Genomic DNA, 9,987 nt, shown 5'->3' with positions numbered 1-9,987 from the left:
ATATGGCACAATGTGGACTCTATCCCCATTAGCATTAACTACATACATTTGATTTTATGATTTTTGGTTTGCTTAATGATTATTTCCATGTGGATAGATGATATGACAATATATAATGCTAAGTGGGTATCTGAGAAAGAAATGGAATTTAAAAAATAATCTGATCCATGTGGATGTATTCCAGTTCGTCATGGTGCTCTTTTAATCCAAGCTTTTTCTTAAATGCTGCATTTGCAATTTCACCACTGCCACATGCTGCCACTGCCGTTATAAAGATACATTAGATTGATAGAATGATGCTGCATTCTTCATGACTGGAGAAAATAATGACTTCCTCTGTTCTCTCTAATCATGTTTTTATGGTTTGTTTTCCGAAATGCTGCATACTTGACCTTAAAAGGGGGAAAAGACTGCACATTTTATTTAATGAGTAATAAAAAGTTGGGTTCCTATTTTGCATTTAAACCTATGGGGAAAACAATTTACTACAAGATATTTTCATTATGATCCTGGGCCTCAGACAATTCTGGCTGACTCTGGCTGCTTGAGGACTGTATGTCTCAATAATTGAAAATAAATGCAGTGGACATGGGCCTATTTTACTTTTGGTGTCTTCAACTTGAAATTTACTTTCTAGTCTTTCATGAGATTATATGAAGCCACTATTTCAACTAAAAGGAAAACAAAACAAATCTCATGCTTTACTTCACCCCACATCATTATTTACCTTTAATGGTTCTCGCTTTAAAATACTATGATAAAGGGTGATAATGGTACTATCTGTCACACCTTGTTTAAAGAGTTATTTCAACAGCTTTCTGCTTTCAAGTATACATGTATGAAAGCTGGCCCTCTTCAAACCTTCAAATTTCTTGCAATAGGCAATTTGTGAGTCCGACATCATTCATAAAAATGGGAAAACTCCAAACAGAAATCTTTTAACCAAAATAAAAAGCATAACTACCCCATTCCTTTGAAAGTGAAATAACATTGTAGGTAAGACAATAACCTATTTGGAATTTCCCCTTTAGTTATTAAGAACATGGATTCTCTCAATTTTGGCTATGTAGACTTTCTTTTTAAGCTACGAGGTTGAGGGATAGAATAAGGGTTTTTTTTTCTTTTAATAAAAACACATTCAAAGAATTTTATACATGTCAGTTTGGGGCCACAGACTTTTAATAATACATTACATTTGTGTACTGCATTAAGTTGATTAACTTAGAATCTGTAAAATTAATGTTGATTAACTTAGTATCTACAAAATTTACATGTGACTGATAACCCACGTAGTTTAGAATTCCTACCTTAGTTATTGAAATTGTACAGTAGTCATCCTTGAGAAGTTTTCAGAAAACTGAAGTAGTATATTTTAGAAGCCATGTTTAACAGAATCTGTATGTTTTATTTCATTCTGGCTAGCAACAGATTAGTTGCAATTTGATAAATCTATTTGTGTGCTTCTCGATCTGATGGTAGAAGGACTCTTCGAGGTTTTGTTACTCTCATTTTGCTTCTCTTTGCTCAGTGCAGTATTGCATCCATGTTCTGTAGCCTCTTTTCAGAATGAATTATCCATTTTAATGAGACGTAAAATATTCATAATTTAGCTAGTTCATTTAATGATCATTCAAGAATTTGATGATTATTTTTACTTTCTAACACTGTAGAAAACATATTTCATTTATCATTAGGATTTATCTGATAAATGTCAACTAATTTTCAAAATATCTCAGTAGTTCAGCCTTAAAATTTAATCAGAAATTAGTGACTAAATTGTCATTCATCTATACATAATCTAGGCAATGCACTTCCACTTTCCAAGTAAGTTTTTCAGATTTGTTATGTTAAGTCTTCATAATTGACACTCAATTACAGAAGCTCACTCCATAAAGGAGGGAAAGCAGCAAAACATGTTTGGAGGTTTATGTGTGTACGGGAAGGGCAGAAGTGGGGAGTGATTTTTTGCTTAGTGTCCGCTATGCTCTTAATACACTAAATAATTACACAAGTCTCATTTTGTAACGTGGAGTTGTATATTTGGAAAGCCTTGATGATTGTAGCTTACCTAATTTTGTTTTCTCAGCTCTGACTGCTGGTTTTCTTATAGTAAAATGACAGATTAGGAAGTCATGAGGATTTGTAGATTGAAGGAAGCATTTAGTTATAGTTTCTTGGAGTTGTTAGGAGAAAACTGGGACTCAAGGAGGCTAAGCAACTTGCTCAAGCTTCCACAGTCACTGAGTTGTGGGTTCATTGTACTTCTGGACCATTTCTATGCACTGCAAATGTTACTTCTGTGGTGTGAAGATGGACTTCCCCAGGCCTTGTATCTTGAATTGGATGGAGCCCCATTCCTCGTTTTGTTTTTAGATGTCCACCTTTGCTTTCAGTGCCAGCCTGTTCTATTTACTTTGGTAGCAGCTGGGTCTTTGCATAGCTCTCTTGCTGTAGCTATGTTGGGTTGAGGGATTTTGAGAAGTCAAAGTAGAAGTTTTACATTTTCAGGCTCCGGCGAAAGTAAATCAGAACTTTTCGAAATGTATACCAGGAGGCTCATTCACAAAATTGATGGAAAGGCTAAGTCTGAACATACAAGTTTTCCCATGTGTTTCACAATGCATTCTTTTGTGCCTGCATTGCCTATTAAATGTTTATAGGCAATTTTTATTCAGGCCAGAGCTGGAAGAATGAAGAGTTTATGAAAGGATCAAAACATTTATTTCTTAATTTCCTTGAGCCGTAGTTTGAATCCCTTGACATTGGTGAATCTGTTCATAGAAACATGTGTTAGTCAGAGGAAATCACCCAGTATCCAGTCAGCAGAACACCCCTTCTCTGTGTTTATGTGTGTTTGAGTGTATTGGGGAATGATAAATTACCGTTTCCACAAACTCATGCTTTTGGGGGACTGCCTGAGGGATATAGCTTAACCAGCTACCTTGAATTCATTTTGAAAATAATTTCCTTTGTACTCTTTAACAACTGTTTGTTGTAATTTTTATTTCAATAAGTATAAACATTGAAGATATCTTTAGATAGCTCTCTAAGGTATTTGCTACAATACATGAAAACCTTTCTGGTTTTCAGCTTCCATTTCCATGAGGTCCTTTCCTTAGTGGTAGTTGGAGGCATGACTGTCCCATGGCAGGGCTCTGTGTTTCCACCTTCATATCACATAGTAGGGGGCTGCCCTCTCAAGTGTGTGTGGGTGCACTCAGAACTGGTCTAGGTTGACACAAATTAATTAGAATTGTAAATTATTACATAACTTTCTGTTTTTCACTGGGAGCTGTAGTTAAATGCTGGCACTGCCTAATTACCAGGCTGGATTCTGCCTTCTGAGTGAGGCTGGGCCATCAAGGATTCGATGCTTTCTTTCCTGAAACAAACAAAAACAGCTTTGGAACTGTCAGGAAATAACAGCCTCTCTTGAAGGCTAATCATTACCAGCTTTTGTCATATGGTTGTAATTGTTGCATGAATTCTGCTTCAATCAGGGAAAAATATTCTTAAGTGCCAGTAAAAGTTTTTATGCTGCTATGAAATTTTGCAATTTATGGCTTTGTGCAGATCTGCCTGTGTTACTAGGCAACACTGTATGTGTCGTTCACTCAAATTATTCCTTAATCCCCCAGCATTGCGACAAATTCTAGGTGAAAAAAAAATCCGCCACCAACAACAAAACCATAATAAAATTTATTTTATAACATGGAGCTAAATCTGATGACAAAAGTGAAATGGAAGTTGTGATGCTTCAAAAAAGAAGCAGTATTTAAAAAAAAATACACTGGTTAGAAAACAAAAAGAATATTAAGAGCTTAACTGTATTCACCTCAGGAAAAAAAATGTAGCTCCAAATGGATTTAATGATAATGTAGTTCTCTGATTGGCCATTAAGCGGGCCAGGTTTTTGGCACTTAAGCAATCATGTCTGTGATGCTGGTGTTAATTAAGAAGCACACTGCAGGATATTCAATGACCAGGGAAGTGTGGTATTGTTGCTTGCTTGCTGTGTACCCATATGAATTTGAGAGAAGATAAAACCCTGAAACAGATATAAAGGCTCTCTCTCTCCATCTTTAAATAGACAGTCTGCCCGAGATTGTGCATTGCTACACAGATGCCGTCTTAGAATCTACATGAAGTCTGAGTGTTGTCATTTAAAAGGCCAAGAAATTGCCGTTTGTTTCTCAGAGCAATACCAAATTAAATGGCAAGGTTGGAGCCACAGGCCTTTCAGAGAGGTTTGGTGACTGAGAGCAGTATTAGAGAAATCCTAGAATCAATGTGGGAACAATTGTAGCAACCTTGATTTGTGGTCTGTAAGTGCTTTCCAGTTTGAATGTTTTTAGTGTTTTGAATTTCTGTTATTCTTCTCAAACAGCCTAAATGATATTTCATAAATAGTCACCATGTCAAAAGTAAAAAACTCAAGTTTCGAGCAGAAGCTCCCCAAGGTTCATTTTAGCACAGTTCTCACATGAAGGACATGCTTCCCAGGTGAAAGCATGTGGCTCACATTCCTAAGACATGGGAGATTGGAGTTCAAACTCTAGCTGAACTCTGACCTTCTGTACTGGATCCCTACCTTTAAGTGTAAGAAGCACTGCTCTAGAATCTGACACTTGTAAAGCAGGGCAGGATTCCTCTCTGCCCCTGGCCCTTCGCTTTGCAGGCTGAGTGTCTCAGGAGCTGGGAGTTGTGATTCCTGGGGGCATGTGGAAGTTGTCCCTATCAACTAATGAGGACAGACTGCTACGGAGCTGGGTTTGGCTTATTAGAGCAGCTTCCACATGAACCTAGACTTCTTCTTCCTAATTACCTGCAAACCTCCCTTCCCTTCTCCCCTTTCCCAGATTCCCTAGGGAGTGACATATCCTTTCCTTTAATTGCCTGTTCTATTATCAGAGTTGACCTGTGGTGTGATTTTAACAGTCTTAAGAAACATCTTTTGCTCCAAAGTTCTCTCCTCACTTTCTGATATTTAAGAGTCAAAATTCTACTCCTGAAGTTTCTTCCTTGTGAGGCATTGTCCTGTGTGAAGGCAGAAAGCCTCAAGGAGGATTTAGTTCACCCTTCAGGGCCTTCGTGTCGCCATCTGTAAAATGAGGGGGTTGCAGGAGATCATTATCCAATGACATTTTCTTTCCTAAAACTGGTAACACATGAAACTTTATGAGAGTCTTCCTGAAGGAACTGAAGCCCACCTAGATAATGGCCAGGAGAGGACAAATTTATAAAAGTAAAGAATTTGGTAAGTAAGTGATCAGCCAAGAAGATTATGAAAAGAACGTAGGGTTCAAGTGAACAAAAATTAATCTTTACCTTCAGGAAGATTAATCACCTGTCTCTGTTTTTTTAAAATGTGAAGTTACATTAACATCAATAATTTTTATGCTTGCATGTGGCAGATAGAGAAAATGATTACTTAGAATGTGTACTTACAGGTATTAACTACATGATGATTTATATTTTAAAATAAAAATAGTATTGTCTTAAAACTTTCAAATAATTACAGAATATGAGAACTTCTTAAAAACTAAGGCCAATGAAATGTAAAATGAATATAAGTAGAAAAAAAACGTTGAGAGGTGGTCCCACTCAAAAATCCATCAGATGAACCCCATGAGAGTGCCTTCATGAATGGATGTTCACAGAGATCATGGGGTCCTCCCATACACAAAGCAGTGGGGAGCAGGCAAGAAGGAACAGCAGGAAGTGACAGATCAGACTGGCAGAAAAACATGAGGATTGATAGAGTATGACTCCTGAATATAAATCAAATTATGAGACCCTCCATTCCCTGATAAATTTTTCTGCTTTCCACTATTAGAACTGGTACTACAGTTCAAGAACCATTGAACTGTCAGTAACAGGGTGAATGCTTCTTTTTTTTATTATTATTATTATTTTAATTTATTCACTTTTAAAGAGGGAAGGGAGGGGGAGAGAGAGAGAAAGAGAGAGAGAGAGAGAGAGAAACATCAATGTGCGGTTGCTGGGGGTTATGGCCTGCAACCCAAGCATGTACCCTGGCTGGGAATCAAACCTGTGATACTTTGGTTCGCAGCCCGAGCTCAATCCACTGAGCTATGCCAGTCAGGGCTGAATGTTTCTTTATATCAGTAGTGTGTGCACTGGAATTTCTCCAAGGAAATATCCTGACAGTCTGCATGGGGAAGGAGATGAGTCCCTGTCTCAGGTATGGTTGATATTCAGCAGTGGGGAAGTAATGAGATAAATGGCTGGGCTGCTTTATAAGAGAACCTGGGTTTACTTTCCTAAGGAAGGTTGTGATGAAAGAAGGGGTCCAAAGAAGGAGGGGGGATGTGTGAATGGGGTGCAACTGGGGGCTGCCTGGAGTCTAGAGAGGCATCCAGAGGAATGGAGAGCTTTTTGGTTCAAGGGTATCCCTGAATGCTTATGAATGCAGTGTGTGCATGAGTGTATGATGTTTTGCACTAGTATCACATGGAACAGGGATACTCTGTAGCCTGTGTGGAATGGTGAGATAGTCTCTAGGCTGAACTGGGAAAAGCAGATGGGTGGCTAGAATTAGACCATGGGAATGTGAACCTGTAGGGAATTCTGGAGGTCTTGGACTTCCTCAGGGAGTTTGAATCAATCTCATTTAGGCTCCAATGGACCCAGAGGTCCACACTGACATCACAAATATGTCACTCCTCTTATCAAGTACACCACTGGATGATGCTCATATCAGAGTACTGAACACCCTCACATCACCACCTTTGTTGAATTGGTGGTCCCATGCCCTTGGCATTTACAGAAGAATGCTTACAGAAGATGGGTCATAAAGTAACCCAAAAAGAATCAGGCCTAAATGAAAAATGTTGCTTAAAAATGACCCATCATGGGACTCTACATCTCCATCTACAATCCTATGTGAGAACTTACTTTAGGAATAGAGTGTAAAGAAGGCTTCTTCATTTGGGATCCTGGTTTGCTGTTGCTTTGATAGAAACAGGATATGTGGTGATGTGTTTTCTCATTCCAGCTGCGACAGCTTTTAGCGGGCATTATTAGCAGTTTGCTGCTTCTTTTCTGCTGACCTTTTAAAAATTTCTATTATATTACCTTGTTTAATGTGTTCTTCATTGGAAGCTGCTCATATCCTCTATGGAAGTATTTAGAATAAAAATAAAATATATTTTTTATTTTGTTCAATCAAAATTTTTATTAGAATTGAATCAAATGCTAGAAATAGTATAGAGTGTGCTGATTGGAGTGGCCCACTGCACCGCCATGCCCACGTGGTCCATTTCTGCCCTTAGTGTTTTCTCAGGATTAGCTGCTCAGTGTGACTCCCACCTTCACCTCATCTCCCATGGAAGCTGGGGTGCAATAATTTAGCATTACATCATGCTACCAGCTGTTTTTTCACCTAACACTTATGAGTGAATTTAAATATGCAACTTTTTGCACAACCTTAACAGATTTGCCGACTTTGTCCCGGAAATGACACTGCTCTTTTTCATACAATTTTCCCATGGAATGGATAGTTTGAATGAAGTTCACATACAGTGCAATTTGAGAAGGTGAATGGGAGCACAGAAAAAAGAGGGGAGGAAGAGGAATTTAATAGGACATAAAAACCAGAAAAGCCACACTTCTTTATTTCCCACTATGCATGGTCCTATCTCACACTGCTTAAATGGTGCCCTTACCTTCCTTCTCAACTTCAGGTATCCTCAACCTTGGCACTAATGGCATGTTGGACTAGCTAATTCTTTTCTGTGTGGAATGTCCTGTGCATTGTATGATGTTCAGCAGTATCCTGGCCTCTACCCATAGGATACCAGTAGTGTGCTCCTCCCCAAAGATATAACAACAAGAAAATGTCTCCAGACATTGCCATGTAACCCCCCAGGGGCAAAATTGTCCCCAGTTGAGAATCACTGAGGTACTTTGCCCAACTTTCTTGTCGGGATAGGCCTCATCACTAGTTTCTGATTCATTTTGGTTGCTGGAACTTTCACAATGTCATGGTCATTCTCTCAGCTTGTGGCTGAATCGTCTCATTTTTTCATGTCCCATGGAGCCACTCTTTTCTACCTGTTCAGAAGCCAGAAGCTAAAGGCGTACTGGTGGTGTGTTTTGCCTGTGTTGCCACAACACTTCTAACTTTCATGGTCTTGAACAGCAGCACCCGTTTTCTGGAGATTAGTAATGATGCTGCTGGAACTGTCCTCAGAACCCTTGGCTGTGATCTTACCACCCTTATCCTTCTGGTCTCTGGGCACAATTGAAATAAATCACACTTCTGTTTTCCTTATTCCAGGTATATTCTTCATCTAAATTTATTGTCAAATCTTAATCACATGCCTTAAAAATGAATTAGTCTCAGAATGTAATGTAGCTTCTCCACACTATTTTTCAAAAGAACATCACCCCATTAGGTTGTAGGAAGCTAAAATTTGACATGAAAATTAACTTAGTAATTTCCTGCCTCCTTTCATTTAGTAAGTGCTATCTGAATTCTTGGCTGTGGAAAGGACCAGAGTATTGAACTAATTACTGTGACAGTTAGCGATTGTAGCCTGTTTATTTGCTAGACCCAATATAAGCTCATCCAAAATCAAATTACAATAAATGTAAAATTCAGTGCTATGCTGTGTGAGGTCAATTAGTACTTTCTATTAAAGAGATCAACTTTGAAGGACAAAGACTATTGAAATTCTATCTTGAAACTTTGTAAGTATGAGTTTAAGACAAAGTAAAATATTACTCATGTGGATTTTGAATAAATAAACATAGACAACATATTGGAGGGTACCTGCATGATTCATAGTTTGTGATGTTGTGTGTTTTGTGGAGGCAGGCACAACAGAATTAAACAAGAGCACAGGCTGTGGAGTTAGAATGCATGGGTTCAAATTTCAGCTCTAGCATTTGCCTGTTATGTTGGGCCAATTATGTAGACTTTCAAAGCTTCTTTTTGTATCATTGAATAATAATAGAACTGACAAGACTGGTCATTGTGAGGATTAAATAATATAATTCATAGAAGCAGAGAAGTGGGTGGCTGTACTATAGTGAGAATTTGATAAATGGTCACTATAATGATTTGGTAAAGGTGGGAGTTTAGTGGATGATTTTGACAGGAAACCCATCCTCTACTGGCATAAGTAAAAAGAGAAGTGTGGAGGGTTGTGTTTGCTCCAGGCACAAAGTCAGATCTCACCCAATGTCATAAGGACTCGGCCCTCTCCGTTTCTTGGTTCAGCCTTTTACTATGTTGGTTTCATATGTTGGTTTATTCTTACACTTCCTGTAAAAATGCCAGAAAATTCCTGCTTCTCTCTTTGGAGTAACCAAAGGCCTGCAACTGCTTTCATATCCACTCATGGTCTGTGTAATGAGAAAGAATAAACTTTTTGTCTGATAGTTCTTGGCAAAATCAGAAAACTTATTTTAATTGGGTCCATTTAGGTTTTGTGCCCATCTCCTTGTAGTCAGAGGAATACAATGGGTCAATTTGCTTAGGTCTTCCCACATCCCTTGTTGGATGAGGTGGCAAGTCGGGTAGAGCCCTACCCAGACTGTGTACTAAATGTGGGAAGGGTGGGCACCCAAATGGAAATAAGGGGGCTATTTCTGGAAGAAGATGGGACAGATAGGGGGACTCAAGGAATAGCTATACAGGTGATCTCATCAGTGACAGGGTTTTTTTTTGGGGGGGGCTGGTCCTCTATCATCTACTTGCTTCCTGAATAAATGCAAAAGGAAGTTACTTATTTATAAGGGCATCAGATTATTTCCTTAGAGATTCTTTCTCTGTGTGTGTGTGTTGAATATCTCCAATGATTGATATTGAGGTGCAGATTTAGAGAGGCACTCTAGTATCCTCTAGCTAATATACTTTGGTTTGTACCCATTGAGTACTACTTAGAAACTTCTCTGTAACAGCAATAGCTAGGAGAAGGCATCAGTCAAAATGACTGGGGGTTCTTCCCTCACGTGGTG

This window comes from Phyllostomus discolor, chromosome 2 (genome assembly GCF_004126475.2).
Source record: "Phyllostomus discolor isolate MPI-MPIP mPhyDis1 chromosome 2, mPhyDis1.pri.v3, whole genome shotgun sequence".
NCBI classification, from domain to species: Eukaryota; Metazoa; Chordata; class Mammalia; order Chiroptera; family Phyllostomidae; genus Phyllostomus; species Phyllostomus discolor.
This window is presented reverse-complemented; position numbering follows the sequence as displayed.